The sequence below is a fragment of the Phoca vitulina genome, unplaced genomic scaffold (assembly GCF_004348235.1).
Source record: "Phoca vitulina isolate PV1807 unplaced genomic scaffold, GSC_HSeal_1.0 scaffold32, whole genome shotgun sequence".
Classification (NCBI taxonomy): Eukaryota; Metazoa; Chordata; class Mammalia; order Carnivora; family Phocidae; genus Phoca; species Phoca vitulina.
This window is the reverse complement of record NW_022589735.1, coordinates 16,208,415-16,224,349: the sequence shown is the minus strand read 5'-3', so window position 1 is coordinate 16,224,349 and position 15,935 is coordinate 16,208,415. Positions and strand designations below refer to the sequence as shown.

The following is a 15,935-nucleotide window of genomic DNA, read 5'->3' as shown; positions in this document are numbered from 1 at the left end:
TATTCTTTATCCTTCAAACAGCTACATCATTGAATAAAACATTATTGCTGTACCTATAAATTTCCTTTATGTTGTGCTAGAGCTACAGAAGTTGAACAAAGGCCTTCACCTATGGAAAAATTAGAAAGTTCTGTGTTTAGATGTAACCATGTCCAAAATAGCTAAGTAGCCAGGAAAATCTCTTCCTGGTAATAGAACATCAGTCGTATTTCAAACTACCTTATAAAAGGACCTAATGGAACTAGAAGGATTGACCAGAGAATAATTAATTGAGTTTAAGGACATATTTGGAGGAAACACTGCAGACTATGAAGTGAATTTTTACTTATATTTAAGAAAGACAAATAGATCACCTTTTTCCTAAGAACCTCAGATTAACTTCTCTTCCCTAGGATCCTAATCAAAAATCAGTTCTATGAAGCATTTTTAGTTGCTTCTTAGAAAATAAGATCGAAATCCTACATAGAGTCTACTGATCTTCCTTGGCTTCGGATGGGGTCACATCCCAATAAGCCCATCATAAATTGAAAATACCGTGAGTTGAAAATGCGTTTAATACCCACGATTGTAGCTTAGTGTAGCCTACCAGAAACGTGCGCAGAACCCTTACAGTAGCCTACAGTTGGACAAAATTGTCTCACGCAAAGCCTATTTTATCATCAAGTGCTAAATATTTCATGAGATTGATCGAATCCTGCACTGAAAGTGAAAAACAGAGAGATTGTATGGTGACGGAATGGTTGTAAGTGTGTTGGTTGTCTCCCTTTGTGACCGAGTGCCTGATTGGGAGCGGTAGCTGCCCAGCATGATGACAGGGTATCACACCGCACATCACTAGGCCAGGGAAAGATCAAAATTCAAACTACCATTTCTACTGAATGCATATTGCTTTTTACACCATGATAAGGTGGAAAAGTTGTGAAGTCAAACCATAGTCTGTCTGGGGCCATCTGTATGCTGTTTAAAAAAAAAAAAAAATCATGATATGAAATGGGGAGTCTGAAGGTATCAGAAAATATGGGACTGAATTGAAAAGACACACGAAAAAAGCCACTGCTGAATGTTTTATGGAACATTGCTGTCTTTTCATCCCAATTAGACTCCATATGTGGTGTTTGGACTTTTTTTTTTTTTTTTTTGAGCTCCCTTGCTGAACGTAACGTGGTAAGCATTTAAATGAGGTTCAACCCACCTAGAAACTCGTGTGCTTTCTAAAAGACAAGGGCAGGTTAGCCCTGGCGGAAGTAAGAGGGAAGTGCGAGAAAAGTCATCAGTAAAATCCACACATTTCAAACAACAAGATCTTTCACTGCCTGGCTCGTGCAATGTCAAGAGGCTGCCTTATGTTGGAGAATGTTCCCTGGCAGAGCTCTCTTCGCCTGCTGTGGGGAGGAGCGTCATGACTGCTAAGTTATAGCTGCAGCTCTGTTAAGATATTCCATGAAGTTTCCTGTCAAAATGGCAAAGGCAGAAAGCCAGGCTAGGTTGGTGTGGTAGGGAGCTGCCTCTTAATGTACTTTAAGGAGTTTCTGAAAGCCACTCTGTCACTGAATACCTCCCGCCAGAAAGTGCCTGAAAGCCTCACCATAATATGCATTTCTTTTGCACAAAGGGGAGTCTAACCAGATTTATGAGGAGCCTGTTAACTGCACACATAATCCAAGAAATGTACCCACTAGCAGCCTTCACTTATGTAACTTTATCAGCTCTTCTCCAGATCCCATTAGGACCCAGATGGAGTGGGACATAAGACAAGTATATTTTGGTGGCATCTGTTGATTGGAGACAGAAAAGCCTGGGAGGTGGTACACAGTCCAGATCTAAGAATAAAGTGTGGTCCTGGACAGTCCAGCCCAGGGTGAAGATAGTGGATTTCTAGAGGCGAGGGAAGTCAGGGCCTATTTTGAGAGAGAGAAGGCAGATAAAAAGTGAAATGAGGTGGTCCACTTAAGCTTTGCCTACCCCACAGTTTTGCAGTCAAGTACTGGCCTTGAGTGAGGAAGGACCCTGCTTCAATGGCAGCCATTGACCACTCATTGATGATTGCCAATGGAAAATAAAAGAACAACCCAGAAGTCTGGTTGATCTGCACTTCACATGCCGTTCCACATTTCAGTGTTGGACAGGAAGCTGCCATCAGGAGTTCATCTTTCTTGTCAGCAAAGAGGCAAGGCTTGCTGTTTTGACTGGCCAGGGTTCATTGGCCAAATAATCGGCTACCACTGGAGATCTCACTAGAAAATCGTCTCATGTTATTTTCTTACTTTGGGTAGAACTGAAGAAAACAGAAGTGAACGTGGGCCCTGCTGCCTCGCCGGGGTCCCAGGCCAGGCACCAGCACATTCTGGACAGCTTGGGTTATCTGAGAACAAGCCGTACACGTCGGTCAGCACATTTTACCTCCCAGCTCCAGGCATAAAAATGCCAGCACAAAGAAAATTAAGCCAGGTGATAAACCACCCCAAGAAGGGATCGCTTTGTCAACTTCTCCTGCCTGGAGAAGGTAGAGGAAAAAATTACAGGTAATTGACTCAGGCTTCATTCGCCTGAAGTGTCATAAACCACCCCCCGCGCCACCAAAAAAAAGGGCTGATACTGTCTGCAGGTTTAATAATGACACAAAAGCACAAAGAAAGGTCTAAACTGTTTTTAAAGCTCCAGAAGTTTCCTTGGAAAGGAATTCAAGGCAGAAGGTAAAATAAATGGATCCTGTCCACCAGGCTGATTAAAGAGTAGCAACCGTATTGTCAATGCTGCCAGGACTCAGCCCCACTGAATTCAGAATTAGAGATGCTTGTAAGCCTCTTGATCTAGACAAATGGACCACAGGCATCTGCCCGGAAGGTGAAGAACTGTTTTACTAACTGTCTTGTGTGGTAATTGACGGAAGCCGACAACAAAAATGGCAGACATGTAGGTCAGGAGGTCAGTCATCTGCCAACATCTGTAACCCTAGGGAAGGCCACTATGCATGTGTGGTTGTGGGTGTAGACCTCACCCATCCTGGGCCGGATCATTTATATTCATGTTTCTCTTCATGTCACACTTCAAATCACGCCTTGCTGCTGCCTATCTCATGAGACCCAGTGTATGTACCCACCAGGATGCGTGCAAGATGAAGATTTTAATTGGCCCTTGTCCTGATCACTAGGTCATAGTTCATGAGTAGGAAACTACTGTAACAATAATAAAAGTAATCATAATTTTAAAAGGGAGAAGAATATATTGAAGGTTCTTTGTTTTATCACTAGATCTAATAGCAAAAGCAAAAGCAAGCAAAAAAACTAGAGACAGACTAAATGTCCATCAAGATACATTGAAATATTTCTCAGGCACCAAATAAAATGAGGTGGACCTATATATTCTATATGAAAAGATGTCCTACATGAAAAGATATCCATAAGATGCTTTTAATTGTTAAAAAATTAAGTGGGAAACAAGATGCCAACTTTGATTTGATTTTGTGTTAAAAAGAAGAGATATTTTTTTGATATAGGTAAGGAGAAGGATCTGGAAGAGTATACCCAAACACACACTTGAAGAATAGGTTTGAAAAGTAAGGTTTGGATTTTCATTTTCTAATGAGTTGACTTCTTTAGTAGTTATATTTAAAAAAAAAATGAGCAGATATTAGCTGGTTCGTTTTTTTAATAGCCAATTTTTTTTATTTAAAAAAGAGGGAAATGGTAAAACAGAAAAGCAATATGGAAAGAGCTGAGAGATATGGTTCAAAATGTGTGCTTTTGCCTGCAGAGCACCTTGTACGCCAAGAATAGTCCATTTCATGGTGATGATTTAGTCTGTGTTCAATTCCAGGGGTAAGTTAAGATTGACAGTCTCTTTAGAATTTCCGAGTGCATGTGTGTAACTTATGCTAACACATTGAGAGAAGGAAGGAGAAATTATGTAATCATTTCCACTTTTCCTCTTGCTTTTCTCTACTTTGGGAGGCCCGTGTTACTCTTTTTTGCTTTCTTTCTCTCTCTTTTTTACACAGTTTTTATTTGCTCTTGAACATAATCTACTAGTTATGAGTCTTTTGATGACAAGCGACAGAAACCCAGTTAAACTAGCTTATGATGAAAAGGAAAGCAGACTGGGAATTTGCGGATCATGTGAATAAGTAATCCAGGGGCTTACATTTTTCATCAACATTTTCTTTCTTTTTACCCCTCTCAGTACTGCCTTTCTCTCTGTTGGCTCCATTCTCCATTAGGCTCTTGATGGGGGTGGAGCAGAAATGGCCAACATGGCTGCCTTAGACTCCCATCACTCCAAAAGCTACGACCCTACAGAACAAGAGAGAATGCCTCTCTTTCAATCACTCAACCAATCCCGCATCCCTGTGCAATCTCTAGGGTCGCTAGAGTGAGAGACTCTGATGGGTTGGTCTTGGCCATGTGCCCATCCTGATGGTGAGGGAGGCAGGTCAAGTGATAAACAAATCTGTCAACAGAGGAAGGCTGAGTTCCCCCTTTTCTTCCCCAGAAGAAAAAGATAATAGCTCTTACCAGAGGGGATAAGGTCTGGGAAATAGGCAAAAACTATGGATATACACTAAACATGGGGTTTTAAAATGTGTCACGTTCCATATGAAGAAGTAACAGAGCCTCGCTCATCTTCTTGATCTTCATAAACTCTTGGAACTTTTCCCTCCTTAGGCTTCCATAAGTTCTTTACAACTCTCTCACTGGATTGGAAGACGCGATTGCCTGTGATTCTCTTCCCTTGGGTATCCTATTTCGAGCAAAATGCTCTTTCTCTGTCTTGCCCAACTGTCCTGTCACTTGCCTTCCTGTGATTTATCTCAAAAGGAAACTCTGGTAAAATGAAAAATTCTGATTTTTAAGATTTCCTATTTGATTACGGGGGAAGAAAATACAGTGTTTCAGAGAGGCGTTTGAAAACTCTTGAGCTGGTGAGTTTTGCATAAAAATAACTTATGTTCTTTCCCCCGAGCCAGCAGTCCTTTAAAAAAAGCAGGTGTTCCGGATACTAGAGATGACAAACAGCTTTATAACTAACACAAGGAAGAGCAGAGGACAGTGAACTCCTCTGCCAAGTGTTAAAGCCAAGGGCGAAATATTCCAAAATGGATTTTTCTAGAACCATTTCAAAACAGGGGAAGCCAGAGGATTAGTAAAACTGTGAATGTACAGTCTGGTCACTTTGAAGGCTGACGTATTAACTAGTTTGCTAACGGCGTACATTTGCACACATCTTTTCAAGGGAAAAGATTTTTCCTTCAGCCAACTATGAAAATATGATAGGTTTTTCCTCTGTCCTCAGTTCATGCTAAGCATCATCAACATCTGTTGATAGTCTACATGGAGTGGGGCTGTTGCCACGAAATTTGCAGAATATTCACTGGATGTCTTAGGTCACTGATTGCAAAGGCTTATTTTCTGCTTGTGTAGTTGTTGTGTGGAGGGAGGGACAGGGAGGTGGGGTATAGGGTTGGAGAATCATGCATGCTCTTCTGTTTAAAAAAGCACAAGCAATCTGAAGGACCCTCAGTCACTGGGCACAAGGATAAAATAGTGTCTTGTTTTATTTTGTTTTGTTTTTTCCTCTCCTGGGTTCCTTCTTTGGAAGCATCTGCAGAGCACCTCAGTAATTTCCTCCCAACACTTATTGATGAGTTTTCTACCAAGCATCCATTTTTCCAATACGGTGTAACTGTCACACCCATCTGTTACCTTCCACCTAAACCGAAAGCGATTAGCCACCTGTTTTTCCCCCCGACAACACTGCCATCCATTTTGACAGAATGCTTTAGGATGGATGTGTAGGGGAGCAGGTATGGTGAGGTCTTTTCCCCAGAACAGAGCTGTCCAAGAACAATTGAGCAGAATGTGTGAGTTTAAGGGTTGAAGTATTGGGATTAAAAAAAATTAATGGTGAAATTAATTTTCAGTATTTTATTTAATCCAATATATGCGAACATTATACAGATATTAGTGGGATATTTTTACATTCTCTTTTCTGTACTGAGACTTTGAAATCTGATGTGTATATTGTATGTACAGCACGTCTCAATTTGGACTAGCCTTAGTTCAAGTGCTCAATAACTACCTCTAGGTAGTGACTACTGTATTGAACAACGTAGCCAAGGGGGACCCTGTAGGCTATACTTAACGTATTTGCTGTGGACTTGTTATGCTTTTTATATAATACTACATAGTTCTGTGCAGTTCAGGATGCTGTGAACAATAGAATTGTGTTTTTTCCAAAAATGCTCATTTCCTCGAATCTGTACCAAGATTCCAAGTTCTTTTCCTCTAGTCAATCCAGCTTAGTAAAGCCATTGCCAAGGTCATGACAGATGTTAGAAAAATGTGGAAAGTTCGAGCTGAGGAAAAGCACTCCAAATTTTGAAGTCACAGTTCTTAAATTCCACATTAGATACCAAACATTTTTTGATGTATGTCCGTCATTATTTATGATTCTCATAGACGTTTTCATCCCCTGCGTGATTTCCTACTACCCAACTTGCTCTGGAAAGTCTTTTGTGTTCCAGTCTCAGTTGTCCAAGGTTTTGGAACAATTCATCTCCTTTCCACCTCAGCTACACATGTTTAATAACAATGACTGATCTCTACACCACGGAGGATGCCGGAGGAGCTTCTTCTTTCTCTGAGGACTCACTGTCTGGGGATGAGCAATACGCAGTAATACTGTTCTCACAGATGCTTTGCAAGCACTTTTAATGGGTCAGCATTTCCACTTGTGTTTCCTGAACATATGGCTAATGGAATGGTGTTGTTGATTGTTTTTGTATGCGTGTGGTGACAGTCCCAGAGGTAGGTTGATATGACCCTCCTTAAATCGCTTAATTATTTGAGAACCACTCTGAACGCTCTTTTGGTTTCTTAGTAGTTGGTGGATGGGTGCTCAGCAGTCCCAGCTGTTTGTTCTGCCTAGGACTCCCTTCTCACTGTTCATAGGGTTGGCTTCTTCTCTTTCTTCACATCTCAGAGGCCTTCCCTGACCACCCAGTGTTACATTAGATCCTTTTTTTTTTAAGATTTTATTTATTTATTTGAGAGAGAGAGAGAGAGAACATGAGGGGAGGAGGGGCAGAGGGAGAAGCAGACTCCCCTCTGAGCAGCGAGCCTGATGTGGGGCTCGATCCCAGGACCCCAGGATCATGACCTGAGCGGAAAGCAGACGCTTAACCAACTGAACCACCCAGGCGCCCCTAGAACCTTTATTTTTGTTGCCACAACAATCTGTTTCCTGCCTTCATAGCTCTTAGCAACACTGAAATATACTTGTTTATTGACTATCTATAAGGCAGTCTGGTGTGTCTGTTCTATCCACTCCAATATATCCTAAACAACGAGCACATTGCCAAGTGCACAGCAGGTGCTCAAAAATATTACTTTGTTGGATAAATGCGTAACAAGTTACTTTGTATTTTTCTAAGAACCCTATTTTTCCATTTCTATCACATTAATGGTAAACCCATCAAAATCATACTGTCAGCCGTGGAGTTAAAGATACAGACAATGCTTCTCTGACTAAAGATGTTTCATTTTTCAAAATACCTCCTCTTCATCTGTTCCTGAATTGTGCATCAAATCACCAATGGAAGTCTGGGGAAAATGTTAAATGCCATTTAGAATCCAAAGTTAAATATCACATTAGAGGATCCACAATTTTAAAAATCTTAACTTGCCAGGGCAATAGTGACAATACTTAAACCCAAACTGAAAGTTTTCCCAAATAACAGTTCATGTAATCTTAGAGATTATAATAAAAGTAGGGCCGTCGATAACTCTACACATACTGCATAGGAATCCAAGAATGTACTTCTACTCTGGTTTAAGGAGTAAAGAATCCCAGGGCTATTTAATGCCGGGACACAGGTAGAGAAATAATGAACTTCACAGCCAGCTAGCATAGCACTGGGCTTTAGAACCCACATCGCCAGGGAATTCACGCAGGTGCTATTGGCTTTCTAGAGTTCATTCGTTTGACAAATACTTATTAATATTCTTAGTGTGTTCAACTTTAAGTGCTCTTTGAATATTAACTTAATCAATTATCATAACAATCTGGGGAAATAGGGACTATTAGTGTCCCATTTTGTAGTCGTGGAAACTAGGACCTAGCCACGTTAACCACCCCTGAGGATAGTATGAGATGAAGCTGAGATTTGAAACCAGAGAGTCTAACACCCAGATCAGTGTGATTAACGTCTACACTACAGGGTTGCCCTAGACTTTAATTTAAAAGCATTTAGTCTATCAACAGACTAGGTCATATCAACCTACCTCTTGGATAGACTATTCTCTATTCTCTCCATAAGCTGCCTTTAAATCATTTCCCATGATTTACAAGGAACATTTTTCATCGGCCATTAGCTATCCTCATCCAGTTCAATATGAATTTAGCTTTTCTCTTCTTGTTTTCTTCTAAAGAGGACCATATGTCCCCAGGCTGAGGACTTGGGAACCAGAAGCTATAAATTTAGAGAAAAAAAGTAAAACTCACAACAGAGTCATATCTAAGAAGACTAAAAACCTTACTTCATTTTCAGAGTTTTTCTTCCCAAAAGCTGTTTGGACATAGGATTTATTCTGGTTTGGAACAGAGGGGATTATAATTACTTATGCATTCCATTCACTGATGGCTTTCTTCTGCAACTTAGAGGTGACCAGTACTAATGTCTTTGCATGGCTTATCCAAGGGGAAAAAGTTTTTGTTCTATTAACCTACCAGAAGCTGCTTAGAGATAAAGCCAAAAAACAGTCCATTATAGCTTTAATCCCCATGGCATCTAACTCCTTTTGTTGCCCCTCAGAGGGATGAGCATCAGCTGTAGACCTACCCAATCGTCTCCAAATGCATGGGTTTAGTCTCAAGGTAGAAGAGGTAAGAATAAAGGTGAATTACTTATAAGGACAACAGAAACTCTGAATCCAAGCAGATATATATATCACAGTAATATTCACAGCACAGTTTAGGTGCTATCGTGAAATGATTATCAAAACGAAGAAGAGAGACTGTGTTATTGCCCAGAGGACCAGGCATAATTAAATACACAGTATGGTTACAATTGGTAAGTAATCAGTGGAACGCATTTTTGTCAGTCTCATATTCTGCACCGGGGGCAGGTCCATGAGAACGTGGCATGGTGTTCGGAAGTTGACCTGCATTCCTCTTCAAATCATTTAACCACACTCGCTGACCTGCATTCCTTTTTATAACCATCTAATCAAATTCATTTCAAATACCAAAACCTGCAGTTTGAGATTTAAGCGATGTTTACACACACGTGTGAAATCTCTAGTGTCCACATGTGCCTTTGAGGACGAAGACTGCACGTTTACAGAATTTCGCAAGACCTCCCGGCCATAGTGTTTCATTCTTAAATGAATTCCCTGTCTCTCTTCTCCTTCCCCTCTGTCCCCCTCCTCCCCCTCCTTCCCCTCCTCCCCCTTCCCCTCCTCCCCCTTCTTTTCTTAAGAGGTCTTTAATCTGTGGGATATTCCAATTGTTGAAAGCATCCATCCTGCACCCGAGTCTTAGAAATTATTTATCTCTCCTATTGGTCCATGTTGGAAAGTAGTGCAACCCAGTAGGCAAATTACTAATGTGGAAGCTCTGGAAAATATATTAATTCCATGGTAGAGCATAAAGAATCTGGCTGAGTAGTTAATAACTAAGATATTGTTATGTACACGTGTCATATTATGAAAGCAAGTATGCTGACCGTTTGGCAACTTACAGCATTTTCATTTATCCCTAATTACTAAGTTGGATGCTCTGGTATAGGAGGGCTATTCAAGTCACCAACAGAAAAAAGAAACCTCTGGAAAAGTTGAATAATGAGACTGTGCAATTTGAAGGATTTAAAACACTGCTCAGTTATTGTTGTAGAGCATTAGGAATTTCCCTTGCAGACAAAAATGTTGGATGTAAAAGTTTGCTTAGAAATAACCATCTTGTGGTTAAATAACAGGTCCTCGGCCTCAATTCACGTCAGTGACTAGCGTAGCTATTCATGAAGATAAAAAATGCACTAGAATCCGGAGGGGAAGAGAATGGTATCAAAGCCAAACACAGGCAAGTAAGATTGATTTTATTCAGGTTCTTGTAATAGCCCGAGCACCCTAAATCTGAGTATCCCAGTGTTTCTGCAGCGGGATTTTGTGTTAGATTTTTACAGGGAGGGAGAGACAAGTCACAGGTGGGGTGACTTACAGTTGGGATTGTTTTGCAATCAAGGGAAGTCTAGGTCAGTTAGCTGAACAGGAAATGTTTTTTCTGTGTCTAGCAAGTTTTAGAGGGACAAACAGTTTAATCTCGGCTATTCATTCATGAGACAAAGAAGGGGAAGTTGGAGGGTCTGTGTCTAGTCTTGTCAGCACGTTCAGGCAGAAGGGGACAAGTCTGTGTTTGGCCTTGTCATAGGTAAACAAGGGAGCCACCTGCGAATCTTATGGAGTCATGAGAGAGAGTGGACCGTGAGTTTTATCAATCATATGGGGAAGTGACTCTTTGGGGTAAGCCATTTTCTGGAACACAAGAAGGTGGGGGCATTTCTCATTCCTTGCTGATTTCTGGGAGCACAAGTCTCAGGCACATTTCACCACTGTCAGTGGCAGCCTGATTCAGACTGGCGGCGTCAGCAGACAGATAAGGAGATGGGATTTAACCCAGGGGGAGTCTGCTCCAACAAATCTGAAGGCAACAAGCCACCTTGTTGGCCTTGAAAGGGCCTTCCATACAAAGTATCCGGGAAAAGGTGACCTATTAATAAAGATGATGTGAGGAGGATCTCTGGGAAAAGAGACCCATCCTTTGGGCAGTTTGCTGAAGAAATACCACTTCAAAACTGAGGGTTTACGGATGAAGCCTAACAAGAATGGGCAGAGAGTCTCTCCCCATTGAAATGGGGAGAGCAGGTGAAGCGGTGAGCCCAAGTCAACCTCAGGTAGAAGAAAGCACTAACCTGCAAAAATCTGGCCACTGGAGTAAAGTAAGTATAGTTAAATCCAGTCATGAAACTTACATACTGCCTGCCTGAATAGAGTTTGGATCCAGAGTTCCTCTAGGTATTTCAACAGCTTTACAAATTCACTGTGCTCTCTGCTAGTAACTCACTATGGAAGAGGAGAGCAGAGGAAAGACCATGGCCCCAGATCAGTTGATTTACCAGAAAAACCCCACAAAAAAACAAAACCCTTTGCCCTGGTAGTCTTTTTGTATTTTTGCCCCAGGCTGCCTCAGAACCACATGTCAAGACACTCCTTCTCCTGATCGTATCTTCGCACATGATTTAATGGTTTCCATTTAAAAATACCAACAACGAGGGGCACCTGGGTGGCTCAGTCGGTTAAGCGTCTGCCTTCCGCTTCAAGAGAAGGACAGGCATCCTACAACATACCCAGAATATTTGGTAAATAATAAGATGGGGAAATGTGAACATTTCACATTTCACTGTAGATAAAACCAGAGAAAATTCTCTGTATATTTTGCCTGAAAGCCATAGAGCTTAAGTAGGGGAATAGATGTTGGACAGAAGTGTAAACACTATAGCAAATTTTACTTTCTGAAATAATCACCAAAACCATGGTAAAGAAATGTGATCAACAAAAAATGGTGAGGAGCCCAGTTTTTTAACAGTTTTGAGTTTCACAGAAAAAGGACTGGTTATAGGACATACTCGCTTGGTTCTCCCCACCTGCACATGCCCCACCCCCCTCATCTTCCACGTGCTCTTTAGAAGCGCTGATCTCTTCTGCATCTGCGTGTCTTCGCCTGCCTGCGCTGAGTGTGACTAGGAATTTGGCATTCCTCGCCTGACAAGTTGTCTATGGTCATTTCTTCACTTCCTAGTGATTCCTGCACCCTTCAATATGTCTTTTCTCTGTTAGCTTTTTGCTTCATCTTAGACTTCTAATAAAGTTAGAATTGGAAGGGAGATGAAATTCAAGTCCGAGAGCTTAGCTGCTTATAATATAGCAGCTTTAATAAAAGATTTGGTGTAGAAGGAAGTTTATGGATTGTTAACCTGATTCACTGAGATTATCCTGTGGTTTCAATTAATCCTATTACTATGCTTTTACCTATTCTTACAGATCATTGGAAGTTTTGTTGTTGGTATTTTTATTTATTTATTTATTTTTTAAGATTTCATTTATTTATTTGACAGAGACACAGTGAGAAAGGGAGCACAAGCAGGGGGAGCAGCAGGGAGAGGGAGAAGCATGCTCCTCACTGAGCAGGGAGCCTGATGCGGGGCTGGATCCCAGAACCCTGATATCATGACCCCAGTGGAAGGCAGATGCTTACCCGACTGAGCCATCCAGTTGCCCATCATCTTTGTTCTCTTGTGATTGGTGGAGCCAATGAGTTGTGAGCAGCCGTGACATGTCTAACTCCTAAGCTGCAGCATCTAATTCCTCGTTAAAGACCCTTCTGAGTTCTCTTTCCCTCATTAGAGTGATGAGCAATATTGCTGTTAGCAACTTGCTCCATTTGGCTGGAGTCTTAAAATCAAAAAGACCTGAAACAGAGATGCAGCTGACCTGGACTTGACCTCTAGTGAGAGCAAGAAATACATTTTTACTATTCTGTGGAAGTTTTGAGCTGTTGCATGATTGTTACCACAGTGTAATCTAACCTATCCTGACTGATACAATCACATTTATGTAAGAAGTATGCTCTGATTCTCGATATAAATACCTTGTAATTATGTACATACATTTGTACAAGCAAATGAAACAAATGTGACTCCAGAATAAAATAGTCTGCCCCAACCAAATTATAGTTCTCAACCAGAAATCAGAAAGGACTTCAAACAGATCTTCCCTCAATAACCTAAACTGTGCAACAAGAATAAAAAATCTGAGCCTTTAATACAGAGTGAGATGTTTTATTAAAGAAAATCTACATTTCAAGAATAGGCGGAAAAAAGAGAATGGTTTTCTGCTTGATTACTGACAGTGTTATAGCAGGTTTATCCAATGTTTGTCGCACAATAAAGATATATTATGGAAACTGGGTAGAAGGATAGAGGCAGATGTTTAATTGTAATAATTGAATGAACAATTAGATGTCAGCTCTTTGGCAGATGATATACAGTGAAATGCACTTTTGTACTAATTATTTTCAGTAGCTAACTCTTGAGTATAAAAATGTGCTCAGTGTTGAAGATCCAAATATGAGTAATACGAACTCCCTGGCATCTTGATGGGAACTGACAGTTGAATAGTAGGGGATGAGAAATGGACACGAGGGGCACCTGGTTGGCCCAGATGGTTAAGCGTCTAACTCTTGATTTTGGCTTAGGTCCTGATCACGGGCTCCTGGGATGGAGCCCTATGGAGGCTTCCCACTCAGGGGATAGTCCGCTTGCCTCCCTCTGCCCCTCCCCCTGAGCACGCACTGCTCTCTCTCAAATAAATAATTTTTTTTTAAAGAAATGGACACGAAGCAGAAATACGCTAACTGCTCTTAAAAGTGCACATCCTGTGCAGTGGTAGGCATGGGTGGGGAGTACTCTTAAAAGGGATAAATGGTCCAGGGGCTGTGGTCGCCAAGCCATTCCATTGGTACTAACTAGCCTACCGAGGCAGCTGCCTGATTGGAAAACTGAGTATCAGAGACTGGTTGGTAATTGGTAATGAGCAGCTAAAAGACTAGGCAGAGTAGTTTATGAACTTGATAAAAAGTCAACATGATGTTGAAGAAACTGGATTTCTTGCCATCCAATCTAAAATCTAGCAGGTCTGTTCCAACCCAATTACTTCACTCCTTCCACACTTTGGTATATCAATTTGTGGTTTAGGATTCAACAAACAGACTGCACAGGAGAAGGAAACCAACAAAGGATCCAAGCAAAAGCAAACTCATAGACTATGTAGGAAAGTATATATAAGCACAGGTTTAAATCACAGTGTAAAAATAATCACACAGAAACAATGGTAAACATGTAATCAAAAACATGTTAGAAAGAGAATAAACCATGGGAAAAGAACTATAAAAAAACAGGGGAAACTATCTGAAACAACATCTCAGAGATTGCTCTTTTACACTATGGCATGCTATTCCTTTGGCTACACAGCAAGAGAGAATTTTTTTTTCTGGGACAACCCATTTTCTGTACATGCGACACAATCGGTTCCCTTTTTGAACCATTTAAAGCGAGTTAACACCTGGCTCACTGTTAGAGCTAGTAGACATTCAGGGTAGTGGGAAAAAGATGCCCATTTATTATTCTCCAACAAATTACTCCTTTGCTACATCAAAATCTGATTTTTAAAATGTCAAAATACTTAACAAGATGGCAGTGGAACTAGGCTCTCTATAGACCACGTCAAGGATGACACCAATTTCCATCCATATCTACTGGATGGAAGCAAGATGTGCTTTTCTCAGAGTTTATACTAGGCAAAAAAAAAAAGGAAAACACAAAAAACAGTATTTTTATTTTAACCAGATGTGAATGAATTAAGCCCAATATTTTCAAGTATTTTTAGTGCCATATGATGTCATCTGATTTTATATTTTTCTACTGAGGGATAATGTGTGTTTTTAAAATTGTGAAGCCACTTTCCACGCATGTACTTGATGTCTTATACATGATCAATTACAATAAACAAATTACAACACTGCAGGACACAATCTTGGCTGTTGATATCAAAAAGCGGAGAGAGAGAAATTTTGTTTCTCAATAGGAAATCAAATTAAAAGCATGTGAAATGTCTTCTGCTGGCCTTCAAGGTAGTCCTCATTTCAGTAATTATTGTACGTGTCCAAACAGGTCTAGACAGGATTGCTGGCCATGTCCTCCTAATCCTACAGTTTGCCTCTTTCCTGCCAACAGAGGCCCAAGGATTCTATAGGCACTGTGTACAGTATTACACCAGTCGCCCAGAGAACTCCAGTTTTTAAACAACCAGATCGTTTCGGTTTGCTATGTATTAAATATATATTATTATTAACATATGCAACAATACATTATATGCTATTAATATATGGTACATTATCTTTATTCTGTGTAGTAAATATATTATCGATGATGTATTTTCAATGACAGGCTCACACATGCTACATATCCCCAGTGCCATTAACGCAGATAAGCGCGGAGTTTCCCAGGATCGTGGCGCCACTCTCGCTCCCTTGGAACTGGCAAGGGAACAAAGAGGATGGATGGACGAGAACTTGCTTCCTCGCACTTTTCTCTGGGGCAACATCAGGCAAGCTGCCACACCCTGGAGCAAAAGAGTGGCCCTCAATAGCTCTGCTGAGTGAACTTCTCCGAGTCATCTCTCCTGGGAAAGAGATTTCTTAAAAACCATTTAAAGCTTTCCAAAGGGCAAAAGACAGATGGTCCTGAGCCAATGTTACCATAAATGCTTCCACTCTCCCTGATTTCATTTCGGAAATAAGGAAGGAAAGAGGCAGTCACCACTGCCGGCTTGCTCACACGCCTCATCCAACTACCCCCCCCCCCCAACCCCGCCTCCCATTAAGAAAAAGACGGTAAAAGTGAAGTTAATATTACTGTAGGGCCCGTGGAATAGTAAACGTTGTCGAATTAAAAAGCCATTATTTCAGACCGAAGTCTCCATCCAGCACCCACGCCGGAGCAAAGGACAGTCCGAGCCAAGCTCCCTTGCCATCCACTCCTTGGCGAAGTCCTGGAGGGGGCGAGCCTCGCGAGCGGGAGGGAGGAGTGGGGGCGAGGACTCCGTGCCAGCGCCACATCCTCTGCCAAAGGCTTTTCAAGCTCAGCAGTGTCCCAGGACTGTGCCCACCTTCCGTTTCCCCTCCCCGAGTCCCTTCTCCTGGTTCAGGCTGGACCGCCGGACTGGTTTGGGGACCAATGAGGTGGCAGCGGCTGACGCGTGGATCCCGGTGAGGGGGGATTTCATTTCCAGGGGGAGAGGCCGCCGAGCCGGGGGGGGGGGGGGGGG

At 41.5% G+C, this 15,935-nt stretch overlaps 1 protein-coding gene across 2 annotated transcripts in view; it reads left to right on the top strand.

Moving 5' to 3' along the window:
* The first annotated feature begins 15,767 nt into the window (after positions 1-15,767).
* Positions 15,768-15,935, top strand: part of SNCAIP (synuclein alpha interacting protein) — a 155,500-nt gene continuing 155,332 nt past the window's right edge. For both annotated transcript variants that reach the window (XM_032425044.1, XM_032425041.1), the window contains exon 1: positions 15,768-15,876. The gene's annotated coding sequence lies outside the window, so the exon portion shown is untranslated. The remainder of the gene's footprint in view (positions 15,877-15,935) is intronic.